The following is a 19316-nucleotide window of genomic DNA, read 5'->3' as shown; positions in this document are numbered from 1 at the left end:
TGGTGGAGATGAATGTGGGCAGAATGAATCCAGATATATCCACAAAACTAGCATTTTCACATAACTAGAAACCCACTCTAAAATGTTTTTTTAAGTTGTACTCTGACTGCTGTAAAAGTTAACACCATGACAAGCTTTTTAGCAACGTGTTATTTAATGCTCTGAACTATATACAAAATCAGATGCTGTAACATGAAACAGAAATCGAGATGTGTAGATGTTTAACCCTGTGAAATTTGTGCAAATTGGCTTAAAATCAATCACGGGAAGCAAAAAAGGCAATGAGCCTAAAAAATGGCCTAAAAATTTGTAAGAAATTAGTTTAAAAAAGTGCCTAAAATTTTGTAAAAAAAAAAACCAATAACAACAACAACAAAAAAACAATGCAGACAAGACTTGGAAAAACTGACAAAAATTTGTAATTATTTGGTGACATTATTTTAAATATGTAATTGTAATTACTTTAAATATTGTATTTTTTTCTTTCTCTAGACAATTTTCCCTAGCTTTTTTATTCATTATTATTATTTTCAGTTCAGTGGACTTCTGCCTCTACATATTACGTTTAAGGTATCCTTCTGCATCTGCTATTTATGTTCTAGATGCTGCTACCATGATTTCAACACAAGCATTTTTGCTGCAAGTGGTTACGTTTAGACGATAAAAACACATGGCAACCAATGCCGGGACGTCAAACTGAGGTTCTGTGTCAGAATCCGGCTTGCATCTCAAGACAGGGAAGGTGCCGACCCCCATCTACTGTATGTTTGTATTACACTGACTATATGGACAAGCACCTCATACAAACAAACTTCAAATAGGTGTGAGCTGTCCCTTTAAGCATTTGCTTTTGTCTGATTTTCAATAAAAGCATTTAGGCTGATGTGGTCAAAACAGCTTTCCACTTCTCACATGCTGGAATGCAGCATAGCCAAGTCTCTGGCAACATGCAAGAACACAGCAGATGTGAGTTGTCCAGCAACACAAACTCCTCTCAGTTTACACGAGGAGCTGGAATTACCTCACACGTATGAAGCATGTTTGCATACTCCTGTGGCGGCGGCGAGATTAAGAAATCCCGCATTGACTGGCCTGACAGACAGACAGCACAACAGCGGGGGCAGCGCAGCAAACAACACCTGTGCACATCGCAGCGGATAGCTATCCCAGGGTAGAGCTAACATTAGCATGCTGCTGTAAACATGAGCCGAGCAGGTGTCTCATCATCCATTAGCAGCAGCCGCGCTTTGATTGTGTTTAAGTGAGACGATATATGCAGTATCTCCATGGGTGTAGGTTGGGGCGTAGCGCCAAAATCTGGGCCCTGTGCATATGCAGTCTCTGTGGGCCCCTTGTCCTCTCTTGATCTATGTCTCTATTACCGCCTATTAAGTTTAGGAGAGGGGCTTCAGAGAGCTTCCACTATTTCTCCTATACATTGTTCAGTATGTCGACCAATTTATTCAATCAATATTTTTTTTAGTTATGGCACTAATTATTAAATAACATTTAAAAAATGAATGAGGAGTTTTAAACTAATCCAGACTATAACAGATTCTCATTTCAAATTGTCACAATAATTCAATTAAATATGTAATTCTGACATTTTTCCTTACTTTTTGTTCTCATACCAACTTGTTACATGTTGCCTCTTTGCAGTGGACTTCCGCGTCTATCTATTACGTTTTAGGAATCCCTCTGTGACTGCTCTTTATGTTCCAGGATGCTGCTACAGTGATGTCAACAGAAGCATATGGTGGGATTACGCTGCATTTGGTGATGTTTAGGCAACAATACCACTTGGCAACCAAAGCCAGGACATCAACAAAAGCACATTTCAGCACAGATGGTTAGGTTTGGGCAAAAATGGCTTATGGAAAGGTGTACAAAAAAAAATCACATTTAGATGGGAAGCGAACATCGAACTCCTGCATGAAAGTCTGGGGTTTGTTGGACGCATCCAACGCCCATCGCATTGCACTGTTACAGGCAGCATTTCAAAATGACGCTGTCCTGCCACGTTTCATGCAGATGCAACAGGTGCCATCTGGCCACCCACCTGCATATAATAACACTGCAAACAGCTCCATCCAGCAGCGTTTTCACCTGATGCTGTTTAGCAGTGTTAATGCACTGAACAGTGGCTTCTCGCATCGATATCATATGCCACAAGAACCGCCAAAGTGGCGGTATTTAATTTAAGTTTGTATTAACAACAGGCTGAATTAAATAAATAAATTCAATTTATTTTAATGTAGTTATGTCACTAATTATTGAATAAAATAAATGCGAACTAATCCAGACGTATCATTCTACGCTTTTTTAAAGATTTTATATATTTTTTGGCCTTTGCTTTAATTAGATGGGACAGGATAAGCTTGGAAGGGGTAAAGAAAGTGGATGACATGCAGCAAAAGGCCACAGTTTGGAGTCATACGTAGTCACTGCAGCAGGGACGCAGCCTTTGTGGAGCACCTGCTCTATCAGGTGAGCTACTGAGCACCCGTTTTCCAGGGTTTTTAATCATCATCAGGGCCCTGGCTAATTAGTCTCACTTTTCCCACCACTACAACACCCCTGGGTGTAGGTTTTGTTTTAATATTGGGGGTGGGTGGGGGCACATGGGACATGTAAGGGGGGGCTTGTGGGACCTCTGTCAGATAATTTTGAGCATCAAAAAGTTACTTTCCTGCATTCTGGTGAATCTTTATGCACCAATTCCTGACTTGTTTTTGCAATTTATTCTAAAAATGTCTTCAGTTTTGTCAAAATAAAACCCTGTGGTATTTATTATGTTTTTAATTGGGAGTGAACAAACGCACATGTCACAAACCCGCCCCGAAATCTACACCCATGATTATCTCTGTGCAAATACAGTAACAGGAGAATTTAGAGCTTGGGTAACATTTTTCCTTTGCAAAAAGCTTCTTATTAACCTGCGTGTTAACCTATAGAAAAGAGTTATGAGTATGCTGTAATACTGTATATGAATCAGCAGCCATTATACATGAATATATCGGTTGGAGCGTGGGGCCAGTATGAGACAAGGCTCTCCATAAAACACACAGAAAAAGATACTTTTCCCACTCTTTTTTATGAATAGAAAGTAGGAGAAAAATGATGTAGGAGAAAAGCAGTGAAGCAGTAAGGTTAAACTATAATTGTTTTCCTTTAAAAGGCATTTGGTTAATTTTCCTCCTGCATGGAAATAAAAAAAAACCCAGATGGTCCCAGGAAAGCCAAGCAGTTTCTGCTCTCTCCTATTGCAGAGGCCCCGTCCCCCAGCGTACAGCTCCGACGCCTCGACACATCTCCGGTGTAACCAGCGAAGCACGCTTCCTATTTATCTCCCGTCTCACTGAGCCGCAGCTAGCTGGCGCGGCTGGCGTGACCTCCGCTGGGCGCACATTAATTTCACCTCGCCGCTTCTATGGCACCGATTAATAAAAAGTGACTAGGTTTTCAGCAAATGAACACGCGCTGATAAATGAGGGCCTGCGCCTAATTGCTTGGTAAATTAAGAGCTCACAATAGTGACGACGATGTGTGCTGCTTTTAATATTTAAAAACTCATTAAGTGTGAGAACGTCTCGCTTAGTTGGGCAGGCGGCCTTGTATGATCACCTTTAGGTGCTATTAACGGCCGTGTGAAATGTCAGTGTAAGTTTCAGGTTGGAGGTGGACCGGCTCATCTGATCAGAGCTGCTTTGACTCCAACCTCCAGTTTGCTGCTTTTCACCTCAGGAAAATATTCTCTCACTCGCCCACACACACACACACACACACACACACACAGGAAACACACACACACATAGGCACTGCTTGACACACACTTACATGCACACGTGTGCCTGTGCAGGCTTTAAAACTGCAGAAATGATCTGAATCACACCACAAGCGTCCGTGCATCTCACACACCATGCAGGATGTGGAATCACACACAGGCATAAATTTTTGGGGTTAAAGGGGGCGTGCCTCCCTCAATATTTAGAACATCTGCAATTTGTACCCCTCAATAAAACCATTGAAGTAGTACAGCACTTTTATTTTGACTAAAGTAAAGACATTTACACCATAAACTGATGCAAAAAAGGGAGAAATTGGTGCATAAAAATCACCAGAATGCAGGAAATTCAGTGTTTAATGTAGGATTGACAACGTTTAACCATTGATCCTTTAACAGCCCAGAATGTCTTTGGCGGGTTATGCATGCCGCTTTGCAGGTTTATTTTGCTACTCTGTGCACCACCCGGGTCTGGTGGGAGCTAGTAATCCCGCTCATTCCTTGATTATTGCCTGTAATGTTTCCTCAGCAGTGTTGCTGTGGAAACATTGTGCCCACACTCTGATCTATGGTTGCACTGTGAGTAAGCCTAATTAAGGTGCAAACCACTTTAAGCATTGTTACGCTGTTTTAGCACCGTTAGCAGTGTTAACTGTGGTGCTAACATAGTTACCAGTGCTAAACGGGTTTTCCATCTCTAATAAAGCTGCTTGCTCACTGAGACTACCTGAGAGGAGAGCTGGCAGCAGAGGTAGTAACATATCTGAACTGAGGTCTTTCTGAAAGCCAGGACAGCCGGCAGGACAGGACCGTGGGCGGGAAGGTTTCTTATGGTGTTTTATGCATGTGACCAAGAGGGTGGAGACTTAAACCGCTCAAAAGAAGACTCAAAGAGGAAGAACATAGGCCGTTAATGTCCACAAATTGGGGAAACAATAAGATTTGGGAGCTTCTTTTTATCTCAGCAGAGGACAACATGAGCTACCATATAAAAGCGACAGGAAATGATTGCTATTGCCATGTTTTCGCCTTTGCCACACTAGAGGCCAGTCTAGAGAACACATCACACCCATCCTTCAGCACCTTCACTGGCTCCAGATACACCACTGAATCCATGATCAAGATTCAAGATTCCTTGCCCCCTCATACCTTACTGACCTTCTCTGGAGCCACTCCCCCACATGTCACCTCAGATCATCTGATGACAATCCTCTGACCCCCATCACCAGGACCAAGCACCGCACTTCGGGGGAAAGAGACTTTGTCATTGCTGCCCCAATCTCTCTGTAACTCCCTCCCTCCAAAGATCCGCAACTCAGACTCACTCCCCTCATTTAAAATAAGCCAACCTACAAGGCTACAGGCCTACAATACTTGTCTCCCACTGCCTCGTCAAATCTGAACAGCCATATCCTCTAAATTTGATTTTGTATTCCCATCTTGTATCTGTATCTGTTCTGTTCATGTAAGCGTTTTTCAGTATTTTGTACTCTCTGTTTTGCATTTGTATTTGTTTTCTTTGTGCATTTCATGTAAAGCATCTTTGAGTACCTTGAAAAGCGCTATATAAGTCCTATCTATTATTATTATTATTATTACAATTATTAGAGGCCAGCGCGGTTGTGTTAAATATCGCACCCATCTCACCTCTTTTACTTCTGTAAAGCCAACATGCTGCCTACAATCACACACTAAAGTGGCAAGATGCTGCCGTTGTTTGTGTGCAGTGCAGAGCAGCAAATAAAACAGTTAGTTAGTGGTCAGTGGGTGTCAGGCTGTTTTAAGCAAAATTAACCCAAACTTACATTTCTACTTAAATGGTTACAATTTTCCAGCAGGGTTTCCCCCCAAAGCTAAAACCTACCGACCAACCTCACTGGAATAACACACAAAAAAGTGTACACATATATCTATAAACAGACACTCCTAACACACACGGCTTACACAATACAATAATATACACAATTTGGAATCACACACATAAATAAAAATCTCTCTTCATACACACACTCATACAAGCAAAAAGACACACACACACACATAGTTTTGTGTCTGCGTGTACAATACAAACCCCTCATGCTGTACGCTGAATTACACACAAATTTTGTCTCTGCACACACACATGCACAAACAAACACTCCTCCTCCTCCGTGCACATCTCACACACATGTCACAACGTGAATGTCATGCACCATTTGGAATCTGGAGAGCAGAGATGAGCGAGCACTAGCAAATATTGAAAGTATTTATTTCTCTCCACAGATGAACGGGACGTAATCCTCCAAATATATTTAGTCGTGCTATGGATTTGTTGTCGCTTAATTTGCATGACAACACACTACCTTTCACTGCGCGCACAGCGGCAATTGCGGCACTGATATCATCTTTATTATTATTGAGCCATAATGTGGCGCTACACAGAGGGGGGAAATTGAGCAAGTTAAGCCAGGAGTAGGAGCAGACACTTGGCTTATGGTGATGGATCGCTTTCAGTAATTTCTCTTCATTATGATTGGCCAAGATCAATATTTTAACAGTTCGGTTACGGCCTTCAGTACAGTGCTTAATATGTATTATTCAGGACCTTTATCAGCGTGGAGGGAGGCAGGAGCGGGCGGGATGTGCGGAGGAGAGGGCTGACATTTTTTCAGACTGAGGCAGGGAGAGGGCCTGCTCTATCTGGGACATGAATAGGACTGTGTAATGGACACAAATGAAACTGGGCTGTGTGTGTGTGTGTGTGTGTGTGTGCCTGCAGCAGCATATACACGGCCAAAAGACACATGGCTAAAAGGTCGGTTCGCCCAAATTACAACGAAAAAACATATTTCTCACTCACACCTCGAGTATTTCATAGCTCATAGATCTTTTTTATTTCATTTTTCCAGATTTTGACACTGCTGGCTCTCTGATTTCCACCAGTGCTCACGAGTCGATGTTTGGGCGTAATGTCGACATGTGGCAGGATGTGTTCTTATCCATTATGGCTGCTCAAACTGCAGGAAAAACTACAGAAACAAGTGAGGGACTATTATTGGGTATATAATAATATTCAGTGACGTCTCAAATGTCCCTAGTAATAATTTTGACCAAAACATGTCAAAAATAACCATCTTGTTCATCTGTGTAGAGTAAGGGGTGCACAAATGGTTAATATATCTTGCTCTCTACTACAAGTCCAACCTCTCTAACCAAAAATTTAATTTATAGGATCATAATGTACTTCAATATCTGTGTTTTTTGACAATTTGTTGTGTTAAACTCGTGTTTGACATTATGGCTATATCGATTTATGTTGAAAATGTATCTGAAAGTTAAACTGTATATGTACCTTTATTTATAGTCTATGTATAAAACATTACATAAATGTCACATCTTGAGTAAAGAGAGCACCTAAATCATCTAAGTAATATCAAGTAAATTAAATGAGATATATGATTAGGATTTTTGATAACCTACATAAACTGATAAAACTACAATTTCTGTGGATAATCGATAAAAATGTAAATAAATTAATGAATAAATTTAATAGTTGGTAATAGTTTTCCTTTCACTTACTGGCACTATGAACAAAACAGGATTTGGTCTTGTATGAGATTTATGTAATACAATATGGTGGCCGCCTTTGATAATGTTTTCAACACAGCGTGTAACGTTGAATGTGATCATCGGAGCATCATCGACATAAGTTAAGACACTATCAATCAGTAGCACGATAATAATATCACAATGTAGAAGTATCAGCGCAGATGGTAAAACATCTCTGTCATCAACATGAGTATATCACGAAGGCTATCTTCTGTCACAGCAGACGCTCCGAGTCAACGTAACTTTACAGACTCCAAAGAGTCCCTAACAGGGCTCTGCGTCCGCCGGACGCTCTGCAGGGGATACTATCATATCAGCAAGGCGATAAGGCAACGCACAGCAGACTACAGGGCAATAAGGAAATATTGTGACTTAAGTTTGCTCTACAAAATTCATGACCTTGCGGCTTTCATTGGGAGTTTGTTTGATGCATAGATCCGCCCCCTCACAGGGACCATTTTGCTCCTTATTTTACAGCGGTACCAGCAGTGCTTCAACTTGACGCCAGCAGCGCATCATGTGGATGCGACAGGTTCTGTCCAGCTGCGTTCTCAAGTGACACCGCCCATCTGCATATCATGCTGCCACGGTATGTGCTGTCTGGCCGTCCAGCTGCATATAATAAAACCACAATTGGTTCTGCCCGGCCGCGCTCTCAGCTGACACTGCGCGGCGGTGTATCATACAGTCTTGAAACACCTAAAGCACCACAAAAGCAGCAGTATTTGACATATTCGGAATGAGGTTGAGCTTGTACTGCACGTCGCAGTCGCAGTTAAGGAGCTGTCAGAAATCACTACGCAGATGACACTCCGTTCTCAGCCACAATCTGGGAACAATTACGGAAACAAAGTGTGGTGTTGTTTTAAACACAATAATTGAGCAGTTTGTAAGCCACCGTGACTGACAGGTAGTTCCCCCTGCAGGACTCTGCCTCATTCCCACCAATCAGAGAATGAAAACTGTAGTATAACTTGACCACTACTCTACATCATTCATGATCTTGTAGCTTTCATAGGGTCTTTCTTTGGTAGAAAGTTGTTCCAATCAATGCAAACTGCAGCAAGGTCCTGGAAGGACACAATGCTTTGAACACCACAATAAAATTCCACTCACCCCTCTGTTGTGTTTGTGTGAAGACTGAAATACCTCAAAAGCCAAGCTGAGAAAATGCGTTTTTTGTAAACTGTATTTTCAGAGCGGAAAAATCAAGCAAACACACCTCTCACAAATTGCTAATCCTTTAATCCTCAACTGGGCATGTACTCTGGAAACATGTAGCTCCGGATGCAGTGTGAAACATACCTATAACACATAGATGAATGTATGTCACATGGATAATGTTAGGCTACTTCATATTCTAGGTCAATCCCGCAAAAAACAGAAGGAGCAGGGTTCAGGAGAACGTCGGCGCTCCACATTGTAGAGCCCACATCAGATAAAAATGCCGCCGTTTGTGAAGCTGCGGGAGAAGCGTCTGGGATTAAGAGCTGTGACATATTCATATCTGACCAGACTTAAAGCTGCTGCCACAGGGGAGGGTCTGTCGCTATCAAAGCTGCAGGAAATCAGCCAGAGAGGGAGAGAGAGATAGGGATAAAGAGATACAGAGGTGGAGAGAGAGAGAGTGGAACAGCAGAGAGGATTTCTTACAAAGCTCCCCTAACCATCTCTCAAAAAGAAAATCCTTTGTACCCCTCATCCAAACCTGACGCCCTCCCTCACCTCCAGCTCCCCCTCCTTCTCCACCCCAGTCGTATTTAAGTCCCCGTGTGGAACGAATGGGGAGCGAGCCCTGGAAAAGTTTGTCTCGGGGAAGGCCGGGTCGCTGTGTAGCTGATTATATCAGTTTCAGCGGCGGACTGGTAATAGGCTCCTCTTCCAGCAGCCGCTAACCCCGGCTCTCCCCTGGCAGCCGCCGAGAGTGGAATTAATCAGGCCTACTGGGAGCCTCCTCCATCCCCTCTCCGCAGGCGAGCCACTCCGCAGTCATTTACCAGCCAATCCCACTGTCAACCCACTGTCATTTAGGCCCTTTTCATTACGCCTCCCCTCCCCGGCGCGCACAACCTCACTCTTTCGCTCTCACGTTGGAGGAAAAAAAATGAGAAAAAATGGAAATGGGTGACAGATTAGCCTAATGCGGGTACCTTTTGTGGACTGAATATGATCATTTTGCATCAAACACACAACTGAAAATGTGCCAAAAATGGATAAAAAATGTCGCTCCACATTCTCTAGTCTGTAATTAGGAGCTTGTTAATGAATGCCTGTTGTCCTAAATGCGACATTAGATGGCCAACTTTGTTCATCACCTATAAAAACCGCAGGCCATAACCACCAATTACAGTGGCGAGGTGTCCCCAGGGTGCAGGGCCCTCGTATCAGCCTGGCCTCGCCTGCTAAGCCTGCTTAAGTGACCTATTTCGGGCTCTGAGGCAGTCTGTAAAACACCTCTAAGGTTAGATTATCCCGTGATGAAATACAAGGCTTCCCCCTCCACAAATTACCCAGGCCATTCCTACGCCCTGCTGATGGTCTTTTTTGCCTCTCCGTCGTTCTGTTTCGTCTCTCTCTCTCAACAAGGCAGAAAAATATTCATGAGTAAACAAAAGGGGTGATTTGAAAAATGGCTGGAGGAAAAGGAGATTAATAAAAAGCATGAATAGTGCATTATGGGAGAGCTGAGGAGCCCAGCCATCTCATTGGGGTTAGAGGGAGATTGCGTTGGGTTTTATTAAGAGTGCGGCTCTCGGTCAGAGATGAGGACCTCGAAGAGGAGGCGACGCTTGGACGTCTGAGTGACAGTAAGCGAGCGACTGAGAATGGAAAGACTTCTGCAGCTGTAACCACTGGATTTTACCAGCTCTGATGAGTAACTGTTAAACGTAATCTGCAAGATGAGCGTGGGTTTTCAGGGAGTTTTGAACATATGCTGCAGCCTCCATATTTCACTTTTCTTGCAATTACAATAAAAAATTCCAATGAAAATTCTGACGAAAAATGTACGTCCACACGCTTTTATCAATGACAAATGGCAACAATACACTAGAAGACTTCAAAAAGACTTTTAAAAGATGCTGACTCACATCTTAAGACAAGACAGACTAGGGGTCTTGCAATAACTACAACTAGATTTCAACAATTCCTTATGTGTCTACAAAAACACATAGCTCCAGAAAAACAGGAATTAAGGTGTCATATAAGTCCTTATATAAGTATATAATAAGTGCCAAATTGACAGTATTCCTGTCAATCCTGGGTTGTTGATATGGTGTGACTGGTATTTACTGGTAAACGTCAATAAATAGTTGGTGCCAGGAAGTTTCACTAACCTGCAAAACACTCACACCGGAGAAGCTTTAACCATTTGTGCGAGTTTTAAGCTTTAATTTGGCAGTAAATAAGCAGGTTGTGTGTCTGACTGTGGATGGTGAAGCCGTTTCATGGATTTGTAAAGTTTGCTGGTTACAGCGAAGGCTGTTAGCAGCTAGCTCCACTTGTTAGCTGCAGAACTGCAACAGATTGGGCGTCCGCCAGCTAAAGTGTAGTTTTAATCACCAACTCTGTTAGAGAGATCATGCATCTATACTTTCAGACAAACATTTTGCAGATTTAGGAAGAATTCAGGCTAAAACAAAGTTATATATCTGCTTCTTAAAAGTGCAATCAATAAGTCACAGTTTACAGTGAACTCCTGCACAAAAGTTGTCTCAAAGTAGTTATTTTTGGTCCAAAAGTTTGAGATTTTGAACTTTCCCAATGCTGATATGCACGTATGTACTTGTAAATCCATGTCAAAATCTCTGCTGGAAAAATGCATGTGCATCAATGCGTATAAATTGTTTATGACTTTATTGTTTATAATGTGTATGAAGGTGTAGAAAAAAATGTCTATTTCAATTTCAACACCAATTCCAATTTTGGACACTTGTATTAGCGTGACTGAATTAGTTAAAAGAGAAAAAAACTTACTTGAATGCAATTTCTTTCCACTGACTAAAACTAGAATGAAACATGACAAAAATGTGACTCAAACTAAGAGGCATTTTCCTCTAAAGACCAAGACTAAATCTAAAATAGCTGCCAAAATTAACAGTGGCACAGATCCCTCCTGATGTTTGTACGTCTGGCACTTTTGATAAAGTTCGACATTTAGCTTTCGGTGACAACAAAATGAGACTCTGTTGGTCTGAGCCAGACAAGAGGCAGACTCTGTGACCACAGTCAGCACACAGCCGGACCCTCCTCTGAGACTAGACCAATTAAGATAAGAGGCAGTTAACAGGAAGTGCTTGTTTGACATCCTGTCACGTTAACGAGGACAACCGTAATTGGACTCGTGTATTTAACGGTAGGCGTAAAACGCTGTTAGTTGTCAGCACTTACATTTCAGTGTTCCCTGAACAGGAGAGATTTCTTTTACTCTCCGTAAAGATAAGGGATATTTTTGTTGAAGCTAAGTGTGAATGTCAAGACTTTTAAGACCTCTGCGCGCAGCAAATGAGGCACTGAGGACTGTGCTTATCAAAGGCTTTTTCATAACACCAACTCAAGGTTGCTCATGCAGTTCCCTCCTGCCTGTGGTGGCATTCAAGATACCATCTCCAAACATTAAAAGAAGACTGCTGAGCTGCTTTTTATTAAGGATGTGACTGTTTCTGCTGGAGAAAGCTGTTTGGATTTCCTTTTAAAATAAAGATTTAACAAGACCAACAACATCCCTGGATTAAAAGTCTACAAATCATGTCTGTCAGGGCATTCCCAAACCTTTGTTTGAAGAAAATGCTCGCGTTGTACATTTCTTAAAATCATGTTTGACTTACCTTTCTATGGTGATGTAATATCGGAGCTGAAATCTTCATCAGGAGGTGGAGTGAATGATGGACGGCGTGTCACCAAGGAGAGTCACCTGCAAAGAAATGACACCAATTAGCAAATCATTGTTGTGTTTCCAGCGACTTTTAAGGCACCAAAAAGTGAGTAAAGTAGCATTTTATCACTGTTTTTCCAGCGGGGATTGTGGCACAAAAAGCAGGTTATTTTTGACCAAGACATCGCTGTCCAAGTTGCACACCGTTCAAGACCAACCGACAACCAAACTGGCTATGATTTTAAGGCACCAAATATAGGTGTCACTTTCAAAAGTAGCATGGATGTATTGTAGTATTTTGTCACGTTTTTTTCCAGTGGTAGTGACACAGAAAGTGGTTGTTTTTTGCTGAGATGTCGGTGGTGTTCCTGCCCGTGTATAGGGGACAAAAGGTGGATGAGTTTCACAGACACTGATGCTTGTCTTGCTGAGATAGTGCCACGAAAATGTTTTTGTTTTTTTTAATAGTAAAAAATTGCTGATTTTCCTGTCCAGATAGTGGCTTGAAAGGCAGATGAGACACTGATGCTCTTCCAGTGGTGATAGTGACTTGAAAATAAGATTTTTTTTAACTAAACATAGCCGTTATTCCTGCTAGGATAGTGATATGAAAAGGGGTGTTATTTTACTGAGACGCTGCTGCTTTTCCAGTCAGTGCCACCAAAGTCCAGTGCCACCAAAAGCAGGTGATTTTTTATAGAGACATCACTGTGTTTTGGGGATAACAGCAGGGATTGTGCCATTGTAATAAGTGGGTGGTTTATACATACATAAAAGTCATTTCCAGCAGGGATAGTGCTACAAAAAGCAGCTGTTTTTATAAAGACATCACAGTGTTTCCTGCCAAGAAAGTGCCACAAAAGAATGTTCTTACCAGAACATTGCTGCTTTTCCAGCGGGAATAGTTTCACAAAAAAACTGCTGGTTTCAACTAACGTGTCACTGCTTTTCCAGCAGAGATTGTGCCCCAAAAAACAGGTATTTTAAGCCAAAACATGACATTTAACTAATCATAACTAAGTGGATTTTGAGCTCAAATCTAACCACGTGAATCAAAGCATTTTTGAAAGGTAAAGTTCAACCTGTTTGCGTGCCAATGTAAAGCTTCTGTGGTTTGCAGAAGCGCATATTGCCAACATTTTTTCTGGTTGTACTTGTCGTCAAATTCCAGCAGCGCCACGCTCGCAAACGCAAACCCTGGCCGGCTAAACCCGGAGCCGTTAAGCCCAGTGTAACACTATGCAGGTGCAGGGCTCACTGGGAGCTGCCGTGTATGTCGGAGTTCCTGTTTGTTTGGGCTTGGCCCCCTCGCTCAAGCCCCCGGAGGAAGTGAGCTGGCCTGGGCTCTGCTCGGGATCAAACCTGGGCCTCGAGCTGGAAAAAAAAAAAAAATGGCTGGTGTTTATTGTAGCTGCGGTTGCCTGGAAGTGACTGGCAGCGGAGCACGCACGGTTTGTCAAAAATGAACAGAGGCCAGAGGCATAAAACAGACAACCTCTTCATACAAGGGAGATGACTGGGACCACACTTACTGCACCAAGAGAATTACACAAACACGGTATCAATGTCTGCGCTTTAGAGACGCTTATGAATTCCCATACATATATCCAGAATCTATTAAAAATCCCATTCGGGGTTGACTCAGAATTAATTCTCCTGTATAAACTCGTGTCACTGTTTGAATGTGCATGAATGAGATAATGACACACAGCTTGTGTAAACAGCGACGCTAAATATTTGAAAATGCAAGTCACTCATCAGCGGAATTATAGTGCTGAATTGTGTTTCTCTGCTGGCTTTGCGATAACCAGGACATTCTTTAACCTGAGCACCTCCAATTAGAGGATTGGAGAAAGGGGGGATGGGAGGATAGAGGGGGAGGAGGGGGTGAACGCTATTGCTTTGACCCGCCCGCTTTACTTGGAGGCGCACTCGAGAGGCAGAGATGTGGCGGCAGGATATCGCAGAGGAAAAACAGGCTCAGGCTCAGATGGCCAGGGGCTGCCTGTGCCTCTCTATCAATGCAAAACAGACTACTTCCTTGGGCAAAGAGGACATTTCACTTTTTATAAGCCTCCCTTCTTTTTTTTTCTTACATTAATTTTGAAAGCAGAGAGCAAGAAGCAGAAAGACACAGACAGGGGCGGAAAAGAAAGGCAAAGGAGTGCAGATGAAAAGCATCTTTAGGATGCCGGAAACATCTGGTTTCATATTTGCGGACCCCGAAAGGAAATTGCAAATAGACAAAACTCTTATGTTTTGATTTATTTTATTATTTGATGGCTGGGTGATGCCAGCCGTGCAGCAGAGGCCCCCGGTCGTAAATACAGGAGCCGAGCGACGTGACGGGGCATTAGGGATGTCTCCTTACTGTCCCCCGACTGATTGATACTGCTTCTAATAACATCCACAACCGCTGCGTTCTGTTCTAAATTACACAAAACTGAAGGGCTGTTGTTAATTGGATGAATGGACGCAGGGGAGGGAAGGAGCTTCAGAGCAGAGAGAGGAAGTACAGACATGACGGGGAAAGAGCGTGAAGGGAGGAAAAGAGATAAGAAAGATGGGGAAGAAGATACAGACGAGCTTCAGCGGTTCATTTTAAACCTCGCCTTAATTTTGCCCATTGAGGCTTGTTTAATTCCAGGTTTAAAAAGTCCCTCTAATTCTAATTTTATTTTAAAAAAACCCCTAACATTTAGTGATGGTATGCCACAGGCTTCACAATTGGTCATGAGTGAATTGCCTTGACGTCAACTTGCGTGATAAACACATTGTCAAAGTCTGCAAAATTGGGATTTTTTTAATAAGTTGCAAAAATGTATTAGCAGTGGTGCCCCTAAGGAGGGCCAAGGGGGGCAGCTATGGTTTCAAGAGGGCTGTGACTAAGTGGAGGCAAACATTACTGTCTTTAACGACCCTGACACATTAAGCCATCTGTCTGTCTCCAGCTCCGCTGGTACGAGTCTGCCCTGTCACAACAGTCAAGAAACATCACAAGTCTTTCCTAAATTTGAAAGGTTCTTCTCACCAATAAATGGGTTGTACCTTACAATCAAATTAAAGGAAAAACACAACCAGCCTGCTCTAAGGATATGAAGTGCCTGACATGTATAGATATATAACACATTAAAACTGGATTGTTGTGGAACTCAAAATTTTCAGCTAGCCTCCATACTTTGGCCGCGTAATAGAATTTCCTTAATAAGTTATCACAATTTCTCTCGGTGTGCTATCCTAAAATTTTCAGTGTTCCCATCTGGTTACCTCTATGGAAAATATTTGGAGATGTCACTGTGTAACAGTTAAAAACTAAACATTAACTGTAACTATCATTCTTCAAAACAAAAAAAAGTTCATGAATTAATTTGTTGGATAAAAAAAATGTTGGATTAATTTAATTTTTTGTTAATTCTTTTTTTTTTTTTAACTCAACAAGCAATTTGTTGAATTTTAACAGGATACTCAAAGGAGCAGAAAAGCAGAAATGAGTATATTTGTTTATCAAAATTAATATTGTTAGCGAGATAATTAAAGTCATTGCAATATTGAATGTTATTGAATATTTTCCTCTTATCGTGCAGCCTTTAGTTAGGACATTTAACTCCAGGGATTTTAGCTGATGAACATGGTTTTGAAATCAGATTTCTCACTGCGCAGTTTTTGTTTGCAAGTCCTACAACCATGCCATGTAACAGAAGTAAATTAATGTTACTTATCTGTATCCTTGGGTAAGTATTAATAAAGCATGTGGAAACAAATTTAGAAAGAAATAAACTTTCACCTAATGTTGGGTGCTCACAGCTTTACTAAAATGTTGCGTCCATGGCTTCATGTCTGTAGAATATGGCAGCGTTGCAGCAACAAGTGTCCAGCTGATCTATTGTATCTGGACAAGCAGCCCCAACGGCATGGCTGGAACATGCAGTGGTATTTTGACCCTCAGAGCTATCCATCCATTGTGGAGGTACATTATATTCACTGCCAAAAATCTCCCAATGCAGCTGTGTAAAGCTGCAGCTCCTAATATAGCGTTTGGGCGTTAGATAACCTATGAACCGGCCTCCAACCAAGAACACAAGTAGGTGGATTTCTGTCCGAAGAGCACTCAGGTCAAAATCCATCCACGCCATGCAATAGATGAAGCTTTCTCTTCTTAAAATTGGTTTATCTAACTTATTTTGGCAAACAAAAAAACTGAGGCAGCACAGATAATGAAAGTTGAACAGTTGAAGTCGAGCAGACTCAAGGAAAAGCTGTCAAGGAACAAGAACCTGGAGTGAAACTGCAGTGAAGGGGGGAGTTTCAGATGCAGATCATTGGTTCTTCTGTCATATCTGCTGTTCAGAACTTGCTTTAAACTTAATTTTCTTTTTTTTTTGTTTGTTTAATCACCAGCCTGGTTTGCTGATAATGTTGGAGAACTACATGAACTGGTCTCATATTCCATTGACTGAAATACAACACCCCTTGACTCCATGTCAATGCTGGGATTTTTTCATTAAAAAAAAAGAGTATAGAAATTATATTACCAAACATTTTATACACATTTAGCTGCAACAATTCATTCATTAATAAATCAGTCAATTCATTGAATATTAATTAATTATTTAAGTACTTTTTTCCCTTCTTTTGATATTTTTTGTGTTTTTGGGTTTGTGTATTTTTTAATTTTTTTTTATTTCAATAATTTTGATTTTTTTGGTGTTTTTTTTCTATTTTTTTTATGATTTTGAGATTTTTAGGGTGTGTTTTTTTCTGCATTGGCCATTTTTACTTTCATTACTTTAAGTACATATTCCTGATTAAACTTACTTTACATTTTCAATGCAGGACTTTTATTTTCACAGTGTGGCATTTGTACTTTTACTTAAGTAAAGGACCTGAATACTTCCTCCATCACTGATGCTGGGGGACTAGCTTTATCCACAGCACAAATTTCAAAACTCATACTTGTAAACTGTCCTATTTTGCCTGGGATACTCCCTTTTTTCCTCACTCGCTCCCAGTTTCCTCCCAGGGGCAGAATTCTCCTGTATTCTCCCAAATTAAGACAGATTTTCACGCCTTGTATCCCCTTCTACAAACTGTTTCTGGCAATAAACAGCCGTACAACTCAAAACGTGCACCCTGTTAGTATGTGCCTTTCTCGATATCCGACCTTACGGCCCTGAATGAGTCGGGTGCGGCTGCCTGTGGACACCTTGCTTCTGTGCCAACTGCAAACTTAAGTCCAATGGGACGGTCCAGCTGGGGTTTGAGGGCTGCCTCAGGGGTTCAGGGGGACGTGGCTTGCCCTCCTCCACCTCCACCCAGCTGTCCTCTAAAGACCATAAGCCTCCTGTTCCGATTCGCTCAGGCATCCAGGACCCAGGGGTGTTTTGGCCAGAGAGGACAGCCAGCTGCAGGTCCCTGGTGCGGGCCAAGCCTACAACCTGGGGCATGTTCAATCTCAAAACAGTGTGCAGCGTTTGCTACGGTTTCTGGATTAAATGACATGAAATAACCATGGGTGAGGTACGTTTTCTCTTGTCTAATGGGTGTGTTAACGAATCAGCAGCGACCTGTAAATAAATGAAGCTGATCTTTACTTGTACTTACTTTTGTCTAAATATTTCACACTTGTTTTGGCAATGTAAAAATATACTCTTTTACCTGTACTGAATTAATCCCGCCAAATTAAAAGGCAGTGCTCCTGCGCAACACAACATGGTGTTCAACACACCACCGTTTCTTTTAAATGAACATTTTCTAAGTTTTTTCGGGTCTGAGCACAGGCCAGGCGGCTGAGGTACCAGGGTCATGAACATAAACTAAATTAAATGTGTTAAACAGAGGTGGGACCAAGTCATTGTTTTACAAGTAGAGAGTAGGTCTCAAGTCTTTCAAGTCCCAATTCAAGACAAGCAAGACCCGAGTCAAGACTGACAAATCCCAGGTAAACGCCCAAGTTCTTAACTTCTTAAGTTTTGAGTCCTGAACAAGTCATATTGCACTCTTCACCTAATGTCAATATTAAATTTACAAAAATCATGAATTCTTTTAAATTTGCATTCATTTTTTGAAATTAGTTTGTTTAAAACTTCTCCAGCTTTAGGATAACTTTTTTTGTGTGAAACTTTAACGGTCTAACAAAGTTGAAAGTTGTGTCCAAATATTAGACACAAGTAGTTATTAGTTATTTTGACGCACATGTTTTTCATCCTGGCTTTTTTTTTTTTTTGTTGCCGGCGAATAGCTTTTCCCCAAATGAGTAATTAAGTGTCGACTGGCTGGGAATTAATGGCGTTAAAGGTTGCTGATTCAGAAAATGAAAAGATTCATGGCACACTTTTAACATGAATTCTTAATTTTTGGGTCAAATTCAAGTGAAGTCACGTGTCATTGCTGTTTAAGTCCAAGTCCAGTTAGAAGTCTTTTTTGGATTTTGTCGAGTCCAAATTGTGACTCAGGTATTTATCATAAAAATGCTGACAGATTACACTTTTTCATTTTAATTCAATCCATTCTTTAATGAATGCAGGGAAAAAAGTTTTTGAAACTCAAATTTTTCCGTCATTTGGTTTCAAAATCTTCCTTTTTTTGAGGTCTCAAGGTTGGCAAGGATGCCCAAACTTAGTGTATCTGTAATACCCCTCCTGAGCCACACGAGCCCACGGTATAAAGAGTGAGCCTCCGCGTGGATGCTGCCTGCGCCAACAGATGGGAGGAGGTGAGCCGTGGTCGTCCTCCAGGCCATTCTCGCCTGCCTTCTCACTATGGCGAGGAAAGATTTACAGCGGCAGCCTTGGAAAAAAGCAGCCCGCAACATCTGGATAGGAGTGACGCCGAGGCACGGTTGGCGGTGACAGTGGCTAATTTAAAGGTAGTAAAAGTGTTGGGGGAGACCTGAGGAAGAGTGATGGACAGCTGTATTCCCCCGGCTGACCAGGGTGTGAAGACATTGTGGAGCGGGGAAATAAGGCCCGAGCAGGCTTGAAGGTCTCATCGGGCCAGACTATTCCCCCCAGCTTTAGATTCATTAGCCCGGAGAACGAGCCGCAGAGAGGAGGTGCAGGGAGACAAAGGGAG

Source organism: Plectropomus leopardus, chromosome 24, assembly GCF_026936395.1.
Source record: "Plectropomus leopardus strain MGB_pleo_1.0 chromosome 24, ASM2693639v1, whole genome shotgun sequence".
Lineage (NCBI taxonomy): Eukaryota > Metazoa > Chordata > Actinopteri > Perciformes > Serranidae > Plectropomus > Plectropomus leopardus.
The sequence above is the reverse complement of the archived record's forward strand: the minus strand, read 5'-3'. Positions refer to the sequence as shown.